General features: G+C 45.1%; 1 protein-coding gene across 6 annotated transcripts in view; it reads left to right on the top strand.

Moving 5' to 3' along the window:
- LOC126183210 (ephrin type-B receptor 1-B) overlaps positions 1–11664 on the top strand; it is a 363595-nt gene that overhangs the window by 40907 nt on the left and 311024 nt on the right. The window lies entirely within an intron of this gene.

Here is an 11664-nt window from a genome sequence, read left to right as displayed (position 1 = left end):
TATAGTTTTTAATGTAGTTTTTTTGTGAAATCAAACACGGTGGTGGATAGAGTCGAGACGCCGAAGAATAGACGGCCGAGCAGAGGAGTAGACTATGCTTCCATAATCCAATTTCGAGCGCACTAAGGCGCGATAGAGACGGAGAAGGACCACTCGGTCCGCTCCCCAGGATGTACCATTCAGGACACGGAGGGTGTTAAGCGATCGCAGACAGCGAGCCGAAAGATAGGAAACGTGGGAGGACCAGCACAGTTTTCTGTCAAACATAAGACCCAAGAATTTAGCGACGTCTGAAAACGGAAAGTTGACAGGACCTAGATGTAAGGAGGGCGGAAGAAACTCCTTACGTCGCCAAAAATTGACACCAACGGTCTTACTGGGTGAGAAACGGAAGCCGGTTTCGATGCTCCACGAGTGGAGGCGATCGAGACATCCTTGAAAACGTCGTTCAAGAAGGCTGGTCCGTTGAGAGCTTTAGTAGATCGCAAAATCGTCCACAAAGAGGGAGCCCGAGACATCAGGAAGGAGACAATCCATAATTGGATTTATGGCGATGGCAAACAGTACAACACTCAGCACGGATCCCTGGGGTACCCCGTTTTCTTGGGAGAAAGTACGGGAGAGAGTAGTGTTCACCCGCACCCTAAAAGTGCGCTCTGCCATAAATTCGCGAAGAAAAAGTGGCAGCCGGCCTCGAAAGCCCCAAGAGAACAGTGTGCGGAGGATGCCTGTCCTCCAACAGGTATCGTATGCTCTCTCCAGATCAAAAAATATTGCTACCGTTTGGCGTTTCCGGAGAAAATTGTTCATGATGTAAGTGGAGAGACCAACAAGATGGTCAACTGCAGAACGATGCTTCCGAAATCCGCATTGGGCTGGTGTTAAAGGACTGCGGGATTCCAGCCACCAAGCTAAACGGTAATTCACCATACGCTCCAAAACCTTACAGACACTACTCGTGAGAGAAATGGGGCGATAGCTAGAGGGGAGATGTTTGTCCTTTCCAGGTTTCGGAACGGGAACGACAACAGCTTCCCGCCACCGCCTGGGAAAGGTACTGTCGGTCCAAATTCGATTATAAAGGCGAAGGAGGTAACGCAGACTATGGGTTGATAAATGCAGCAACATTTGGACATGGATACCATCCGGTCCTGGGGCGGAGGAGCGAGAAGAAGAGAGGGCATGTTGGAGTTCCCGCATGGAGAAAACAGTATTGTAGCTTTCGTGATTTTGAGAGGAGAAAGCAAGATGTCGCACTTCCACTGCACGTTTCTTCGGGAGAAACGCTGGCGGGTAATTTGAAGAGCTCGAAATCTCAGCAAAGTGCTGACCCAACGAGTTAGAAATTGCGACGGGGTCCACTAAGGTATCATGCGCGACAGTGAGCCCAGAAACCGGGGAGAAACTAGGCGCGCCTGAGAACCGTCGAAGCCGACTCCAACCTTCCGAGGAGAGAGTGAAGGTGTTAAATGAGCTAATAAAGAATTTCCAGCTTGCCTTCTTGCTATCGCGGATGACGCGACGGCATCGCGCACGGAGCTGCTTATAGCGGATACAGTTGGCCAAAGTGACGGAAAATGCGAAGAGCACGTCGCCGCTCACGTATTGCGTCACGGCATGCCTCGTTCCACCAAGGAACTGGGGGGCGCCGGGGCAATTCGGAGGTGCGTGGTATTGAACGTTCCGCAGCTGTAAGAATAACGTCGGTAATGTGTGTGACCTCATCGTCGACGCTGGGAAAGTGACGGTCATCGAATGACGCTAGAGACGAAAAAAGTGTCCAGTCGGCCTGGGCAAATTTCCAGCGTCGCGAGCGCATATATGGCAGTAGAGGCTGCAGTCTAAGGACACATGGAAAGTGGTCACTCGAGTGTGTATCATCAAGGGCGAACCATTCGAAGCGCCGAGCTAGCGGAACAGTACCGACCGCAAGGTCCAAATGAGATAAATTTGTCGTGGAGGCAGACAAAAAAGTGGGGACCCCAGTGTTGAGGCAAACTAGATCCGCTTGGTGGAAGACGTCTAGCAATAGTGAGCCACGTGGACAAGGATGTGGAGATCCCCAAAGCGGATGGTGGGCATTGAAGTCCCCAACCAGCAAATAGGGGGGTGGAAGCTGACCAAGAAGATTAAGGAGATCAGCTCGTGCCATTGGTGTGGATGATGGAATGTATACAGTACAAAGAGAGAACGTGTATCCAGAAAGGGAAAGACGGACGGCGACAGGTTGGAAGGAAGTGTTTAAGGGGATTGGGTGATAATGGAGAGTATCATGGAGAAGAATCATGAGTCCTCCATGGGCTGGAGTGCCTTCAACAGAGGAGAGGTCATATCGGACGGACTGAAAATGAGGGAGAACAAAGCGGTCATGGGGACGCAGCTTTGTTTCCTGAAGACAGAAGATGACCGGCGAGTAGGATCGTAAGAGGGCCGACAATTCATCCCGATTGGCTCGAATGCCGCGGATATTCCAGTGGATAATGGACATAGGGTGAACAGAAAATGGAGGAATGTGATCAAGGGTGCTGTCAACGACTGCTCAGAGCTTGCGACCGACAGCATGGAATGGCATTCAGCCGAAGGCAGAAGATCCTGATCCATAGGTTGGTCAGGAGCAGCCCCTGCCACCAGCGATCGGCCGGTTGACCGGCCACCAGCAGTGCGCCTCGGCGACACAGAAGACGGCCGAGGGCGATTTCCGCCAGGTGGTGCTGTAGATGGGACACGCCTTGGCGGAGAAGGAGAGGAACTGGGTTTCTTTGTAGCCTTCTTGGAAGAATGATGTTTAGATGAAGGAGGAACCGATGGTTGTGAAGTTGCGGTACGTAAAAACTCTTCACGAGTATGCTCTTTTTTCGAAGACTTGGCGTCTGACTTTTGGGCTCGAGATTTAGCAGAACCCGACGAAGGGTGAGCCATAGAGTGGGCAGGCGAAAGTGGTGAGGTTGAACGAGCGATCTTTGCGCTGGCCGATCTGACGACCGTGGCACTAAAGGTTAGGTCGCAAGTCTGCATGGCCGCTTCCTTTGTTGGCCGAGGAGAAGCAAGGACAGTGCTGTATTTTCCTGTCGGAGGCACGGTGGGCTGGCGACTGGCAAATAATTTTCGAGCAGCAAAGGTCGACACCTTTTCCTTCACTCTTATTTCCTGGATGAGCTTTTCGTCCTTAAAAACGGGGCAATCTCGAGAGGAAGCAGCGTGGTCACCCATACAGTTGATGCAGCGAGGGGATGGAGGTGGACAAGCACCCTCATGGGCATCCTTGCCACACGTAACACATTTGGCCGGATTGGAACAGGACTGGCTGGTGTGATTGAACTGCTGACATCGATAGCAACGCGTAGGGTTTGGGACGTAAGGGCGAACGGAAATTATCTCATAGCCTGCTTTGATTTTGGATGGGAGTTGAACTTTGTCAAATGTCAAGAAGACAGTGCGGGTTGGAATGATGTTCGTGTCAACCCTTTTCATAAATCTATGAACAGCCGTTACGCCCTGGTCAGACAGGTAGTGCAGAATTTCTTCGTCAGACAAACCATCGAGGGAGCGTGTATAAACGACTCCACGCGAGGAATTTAAGGTACGGTGCGGTTCCACCCGGACAGGGAAGGTGTCGAGCAGAGAAGTACGCAGCAATTTTTGTGCCTGGAGGGCACTGTGTGTTTCTAACAACAGGGTGCCATTCCGTAATCTGGAACAAGACTTTACAGGACCTGCAATTGCGTCGACACCTTTCTGAATAATGAAAGGGTTGACCGTGGAGAAGTCGTGACCTTCATCAGACCGAGAAACAACAAGGAACTGTGGCAACGATGGAAGAATCGTCTGTGGCTGAGACTCAGTATACTTACGTTTGTGAGCAGACATAGTGGAAGGTGAGGAAACCATTGCGGAAGAATCCCCCATGATTACCGGCGTCTTCGATGGCGCGCTCCTCCCTTGTGGGGGCCCTCTCTGAGGGCACTCCCGCCTTAGGTGATTGTTCACACCTCAGGTCACACCTCCCGACAAACGGACGGAGGGACCAATCGGCACTTTCGGAAGGTATCAACTCGGGTAATCACCCCTCCCTGGGCCTGGCCGTTACCAGGGGGTACGTACGTGTCCTACCTGTCTACCCGGGGCGGGGAATTACGCGTTACCCCGTCACCGGCTACGCACAGAAGGCGTGGGTCGGCCTTCAGACACGCACAGGGAGGAAGAAAGGGAAAGGAAAGAAGAGAGGTCTCAAACGCCGCAGCGGAGAAAAGGGAAAGAGAAGAGGTAAGGAAAAGAGAAGGACAAAGGAAGGAAGAAGACATAAAAGCAAGGAAGGCGAAGAATGCAGTACATTTACGAGCGTCCGTCTCCGGACGTAGGCACAAACCATACTCCCAGATGGGGAGAAAGGGAAGGAAAGAGCCAGAGGTGAGGGGAGGAGGGGCGAAGATAGGGATGGGGAAGGATGCGAAAAGGGAAGGTATGCAGCCCGGAAAGGAAGGAAGGCCACATTAGCTCGGGGTCCCGTGCTCGCTACGCACGTATCAACATAAGAGTTGTGGACCCCCTGGGGGGACGTTTGATGGTGAAGGCTGAGGACGAAACAGCAGCAGTATGTAAAATAGCTGTTTGCTATCTGCTGACCACCTGTTGGGAAGAAAAGGTGAAGAACAGAACATCTGAATCTTTTCATTGCTGATTGTCTGTAGATGATTTAGACACACACATTGGATATAGCCATCACATAATGCGTAGTGAATAATTAAACTTTTACGCCATTCGGTTTTCATATCTGTGCCTACGGCTCTGAACACACTTTTCTTCTTTGTGGAATGATAGCGTCTCCAAATGATATCTTGAGCTATTTCTTGCCATGCCAAAAACATATGTCGGCTCATGAAGACTTCTGGCTGGAGGCTGATGTCAAAGTATACTTTTCCCTTCGCATCCCAGAAACACTCTACGAGTGACAAAGCAGGAGACATGGCGGGCCAGTGAAGGAGCCATAGGTTCACGCTGTTTGTGGGGACTTACATTATACTGCAGGTATATGACATTTGCTAGTCTGGCCGCAAAGGCTGTACGAACATTTAGCTTTCCTACAACAGTTACCAGCTCATTCATGTCGCTGTACCCAATAGCTCCCCACACCACGATTCCAAGAGTGAGCGATGTTAATATCTCTGGAATCCTAGTTCCGTCTGACCTTCAACGAGGTTGTCGTTCGTGTCGATTTAACTACCACGAACAGAAGCTAAACTCATCACTGACCACCAAAGAAGGCTACTCAGTGTACTAGTTGACTCGGGCTGTACCTGATGTATGGCACTTGTCTGGTGTGAGAGCCATAAACGACGAATGACAGATCTCAGTGCAGCTTCCAGTAATTATGTCCTATAGTCCGACTGACGCTCCGCATGTAACCTGTCGTAATTTCATCTTTTGTCATCTATCGATTCGTGATAACCAGTGGAAGAATCTTATCTTCTCCTGGTGTATTCATTCTGGAAGCCTACGTCCCTGCTTGTCTTGCCACACCCCTTTCCTTTGCCGCCACACGTTCTGCAATCGCTACATTACAGCCTTCTTTCCGCAGTTGGTAAGATGCTCCCACGTCCCTCATGCCAGTGATTCAACTTTTCTCAAAGTCCGAAAGTTGGCGATAACCCGCACGTGAGCCACCGGAAAAGTTCAGCAACAATGAAGGCCCCCAATAGCCATCGTGTACTTACAGCGTTCTTCATCTATAGAAATGGCTCTCAGATAGGGGAATTTTAAATAGCTCATCCTACACTCGTGGAGATATTGGAGTATCAAGTGGCGTTCGATCCAAGTGTTAGTCGTGTATCACTTTGTTTCCATCATTGTACTTTAAACTGCCTCATGCCTTGATATTCTTATCGTGGAAGATAATGCCACTGCCTCGTATGCTCTTCAGAAGGTTGAGTGATCTCTGAATCACTAGATCACCCCATATTAGCGTGAAATCTAATGGATGACGCGTGGGTCATCCTGCACTGCTAACACCACCTATCGCCAATGTTAGCTTCAGAAGTTTCATAAACATTTACGTCTCGTCAGTCTGTATGGTGACTTAAGATTTCTGAAGTGTAATGACCCTCAGATTGAAATTTAAGGGGCGGTGGAGTGAAATCTGGAGATGGAAAAGCAAGTAAATTTTGTTGTTTTAAAAGTAATGACCATGACATACTGCATTTATCCTACTGTGAGAGAAAGCGGTGAGTGCCTTTAATGAAAAAGGTTTGCGGATGCCTGTGGAACCATGATTGTACCCAGGCGTGCACCTCTTCATTCGGACTGCAAGGACCCGCTGCTCATTGACTTCGGGAACACGGCGCCACAGCTGACGCACAGCGGTACGTGGACACTGCGAAAGTTGAAGCACGCCATCAACTCCAAACATCCTGATATGTTGACGGATAATGCAGGATAGTGCCCGCCCTCACGTTACCAAGGTTAAACAACGTGCATACGTTTCACTGGGAGGCCCTCCTTATCCTCCATACAGTCCCTATCTCTCCCTATGCGATTTCCATATTTTTCGAGCCCTGAAGACAGACACTCATTCCGTCAGTTTGCTTCCGGCGAAGAGTTGCACGCCTGTGTACAATAATGGTTCCGTGGGCAACTACAAATATTATTTCATGAAGGGAGTGGCCAACTTGTCTCATAGTGGGAAATGTATTAACAGTTATGGCGATTACTTTTGGAGTAAATAGTTTACTTTTTTCCATTAGCCTCTTTTTTATTTAATTGTCCCTTACATAATTTGATGTAAATAACCATGTTAGTATACGAATACAACTTCATTCTCTAGTCTGATTTCACTACAGGCTGTTCGAATTAACTTCTAAGCCGTTTCGATTAATATTTTTCATTGTTTTACGAATCTGTTAGAGGCATATACCTCTAGGGTTTCTGCTGAGGACTGACCATAAACTCATTGACTGTCCATAAATTCAAACAAGAAGCTATCGGATATTATTCATTTTCATTGTTTATTAACGTACTCATTTTTTCAATGGGTTTATGTAACGTTATGTTCTATAACCTCGTGTCAATAACAAGTCCCAGGGAATAAAATAAGACCAGCATTACAAAATATGTTAAGTTTATTGTAGCGATGCTCGATGAGAGAAAGAACTGGAGAAGATAAGCGAGTGGTTAGACGTAAAGCAGAGTTCGTTTTTTCGGGAATGTGTGTAGGCATGTTGACTAATGTGAAGTGGAAGGATCCTATTCCCATGAGTAAATTTAGCAGTTTTTCCATATAAAGTGGGCTGACTACAGAAATTTGAATGCAGTTTTGATTAGCGGCTGGTTATCGCACATATACTTGGTACTAATGTTACATCGTAAGAAACAGTACTTGGAATGAGAGACTTCTTTGCCATGCACACACAGCGCATACATTCGCATTTAACAAAGACACAACCATATCGTTAAGAGTCCGAAAAGCCACATATTGAAAATTATGTCTGGAAAATTCTTTAAATTCATTGTCAAGAAACTGTCACGTAAGGAGCTTTTACCTCCCCTACCAGAAAATACCAGTTTCACGGAACGTCGTAGGTTTGCAGTGTTGCGGACCTTGACTCGCCCGTGGAGCTGTTAAAACATTTCTTGTATTCGTACTGCGGTCACTTAAATTATCGCAACCGTGTCTCATTATTCACCATAGTCAGAACACACGCGCGGCTCTTTTGATGCACTGGAAGCCGCCAAGAAAAAGCTTTAATCTTTTCCATAAAGATAAGCGTCTCCCGTTAGTTTTTCGTGTTCCACAGAATTTCCGGTCTGCGGGTCATGCTAGCAGTGCAACGAATCACATTCCGCCCCTCTTCATAGAAAATGTACTTTCACACGACAGTCGCATATCATCCTTAAATAAATCTCAGAGTATTGTTAGATCCATGCATTTTATTTCAGATCCGTTACGGGAGCAAGATTTTGAAATATTCCAAATGAACGTTTCCATACATTGACGATTGCATTGGGAACTGTATTCTATTCTACTTGTCTTTTTACATATTCATGCAGGCGTCAGAATATAAGTTTGAGATTCGGCGTTGTGAACACTTTCTATGGCTAAATTGTAGAGGTCTTATTACATTGAAATTCATTTTGGATTCTTGGACAATCCCTTTTTCATGTCATGTTGGAGCTAATAGATTCATTAAGTATCATCAAGCGTTATTTCAAGAGCTTACCTCGTGTTTAGCAAGCACTTATTTCCTGCACCTATGATATTGCTCCTAAAATTAGTAAACTCAATATTTCTTCTTTCGACATCACGATAGAGAGGAGTACTCTTCACTTGGTCGTGAGCGTATGAACTCATACATGGTTTATCGGTGGATACGGTAAACATAGTTCAAGCTGCTTTGTTTGTGTGCATGAAACTCTTTAAAAGCAAAAGCACGTTTCCTTAACACTGGTTAGTTTAACGGTAGAATTCATTGTAGAAAAGCTGTTGCATCTATTATCCTTCCTGCCTGATTTATCGGTATTCATATATCATCTGTTCTTCGTGACCAAAATAGTGAAGCACCCGATGACATGGTCTGATGTTAGTGTAACATAGAAGAATGTTGATGGTGTAATGACAGCAACCAGCCACAAATGTACTTTGAGTTCCTTTATTCAAAGGAAACCGTTACCGGTTTCGAATCGTTGCGATTCATCATCAGACGGTTTACACGCTTTCTTTCTGACATTTGGTGTGTTTTTATAGATTGTCGTGAAACGTCGGTTTCGAGTGATTGTTTCCATAACGTTCATCCAATCGATGACAATCTATAAAAACACACCAAATGTCAGAAAGAAAGCGTGTAAACCGTCTGATGATGAATCGCAACGATTCGAAACCGGTAACGGTTTCCTTTGAATAAAGGAACTCAAAGTAAATTTGTGGCTGGTTGCTGTCATTACACCATCAACATTTGTCTTCAAAAACAGCCACGGTCTCCAACATGTCATCATATGACAAAACTGCAATAACATAGAAGAGTCTGAAAGAGACCCCATTTTTTGTCTCCGTTTGACCGACAGGTTGAATCGTGCAATATCCAGAGTCGTGGGGCATTCGGATGAGTGAATGCCCCGATGTTGGACTACATGGGAACCTGAGGGTAGGCATGCTCGTCGCAGTCGACTTCGTTTGACCACAACGGATGGTCGCCATATTGAGCACCAAGCACATCTCAACCTCTACATCTGCATCTTCGATACGAGCCCAAGTAATGGAGTCCACGCAACATTGTTTCCCCACGCCATTGGTCGGAGGCTAACAGCAGCCTGAATAGGGAATTTCTGTTCCATACGTAGGCTGCGATGAGGATCACAACACAAACGGCTGCGTTTGGAGTGGTGTCTTGACAGGGAAGCATGGAGTGCTGATGAATGGCATCGCGTTATATGCAGCAACGAATTGCGCTTCTTCACTACCCGGGATGGCAATCAGCCAGTATGGCGGCGACCTGGGGAGAGGTCTCTGTTGTTGTGCATCAGTTGTATAAAGAACTTGTTTAATGTGGTTATTAAAAGTATCGAAATGACTGGCAGGCAACGTCTGTCTAATGAACAGCTGGAGCGTTCAGCTGGAGATTAAAGGTGGCCCGGAGAGTATGATTGTGTATTTCATATCCGAACAGGATGTAAACCGGTTTTTGTAGTGATCTCTTCGAAAGGGTACTGGTATCTATTAGTCGAAAATTCATCGAGTCCTGAAAATATTCAGTAAGCTTTATTAACACTTTGCCATCCGCGCGTCTCGTACAAATTTATTCGCTTGGCGCCGGCAGCGCTAATTCGGATTACTTTGCCTGTCGCCGGCGGTCCTTGACATTATCGAGAGATTATAAATTGTTACGTTTTACTAATCTCATCGTTAGTTCTCGTAAGTTCTCAACCCTATTCCCCTACTTTCATGAAATTTCGAAGATATGCATACGTAAATAAATACAAAATTTGTTTCATATATTTATTTTCACTGTTTTTGGTACTTAGTATTTCTCTTTCATATGATATGCAGCAAAAGTCTAACGCAACTCCACAAGACTTGCACATTAGGTTTTTTGTTGTTCTCTTTATCTTTGGAACATATATGGCAGTTTCTTCGTTTTCGTTAATCGTTTCGGCAATACGAGCGGTCTACCCGACGGGAGGCCCTCGTCACACTTTTTTTTATCGTAAATAATCGTATCGTCTCCGTCTGCCACGGTGAAAGGGCACAAGTACCTATAAGAACAAAACACCAACACAATACAAAAGATATTAAAGTGCTGTCGCCGGCCACTGCGCGATACTATGCACACGACACCACTGTGGAGTCGCCAGACGGCAGTGTGTTAATAATAATAATAATAATAATAATAATAATAATAATAATAATAATAAAAATAGGAATAGATAATACAAATATTAAAGAAGAACTAAAAGAAAAATATAGACAAAGACTCACAAAAATACTGAAAACAGAATTGACAGCAAGAAACAAGACAAAAGCTATAAATACTTATGCTATACCAGTATTGACCTACTCATTTGGAGTAGTGAAATGGAGTGACACAGACCTAGAAGCACTCAATACACTTACACGATCACAATGCCACAAATATAGAATACATCACATACATTCAGCAACAGAAAGATTCACATTAAGCAGAAAGGAAGGTGGAAGGGGATTTATAGATATAAAAAACCTACATTATGGACAGGTAGACAATTTAAGAAAATTCTTTCTAGAACGAGCAGAAACTAGCAAAATACACAAAGCAATCACTCATAAATACATCAGCTACACCATTGCAATTTCATAACCACTTCTACAACCCTTTAGATCACATAACATCAACAGATACAAAGAAAGTAAATTGGAAAAAGAAAACACTACACGGCAAGCACCCGTATCATCTAACACAGCCACACATAGATCAAGACGCATCCAACACATGGCTAAGAAACGGCAATATATACAGTGAGACGGAAGGATTCATGATCGCAATACAGGATCAAACAATAAACACCAGATATTACAGCAAGCATATTATTAAAGATCCCAATACCACAACAGATAAATGCAGACTTTGCAAACAACAAATAGAAAGATCACATCGCAAGCGGATGTACAATACTAGCAAATACAGAATACCCCAGAAGACATGACAATGTAGCAAAAATAATACACCAACAGCTTGCCTTACAACATAAACTTATAAAACAGCACGTTCCCACATACAAGTACACACCACAAAATGTACTGGAGAATGATGAATACAAATTATACTGGAACAGAACGATTATAACAGATAAAACAACACCACATAACAAACCTGACATCATACTCACCAATAAAAAGAAGAAATTAACACAACTAATTGAAATATCCATACCCAACACAACAAATATACAGAAGAAAACAGGAGAAAAAATTGAAAAATACATCCAACTGGCTGAGGAAGTCAAGGACATGTGGCATCAGGATAAAGTCGACATTATCCCAATTATACTATCAACTACAGGAGTCATACCTCACAATATTCACCAGTACATCAATGCAATACAGCTACATCCAAACATATATATACAACTACAAAAATCTGTAATTATTGATACATGTTCAATTACCCGAAAGTTCCTAAATGCAATATAACATATACCATA

This window comes from Schistocerca cancellata, chromosome 4, assembly GCF_023864275.1.
Source record: "Schistocerca cancellata isolate TAMUIC-IGC-003103 chromosome 4, iqSchCanc2.1, whole genome shotgun sequence".
Taxonomy (NCBI): domain Eukaryota; kingdom Metazoa; phylum Arthropoda; class Insecta; order Orthoptera; family Acrididae; genus Schistocerca; species Schistocerca cancellata.
Note: the sequence above shows the minus strand (reverse complement) of the source record. Positions and strands in the feature narration are given on the sequence as shown.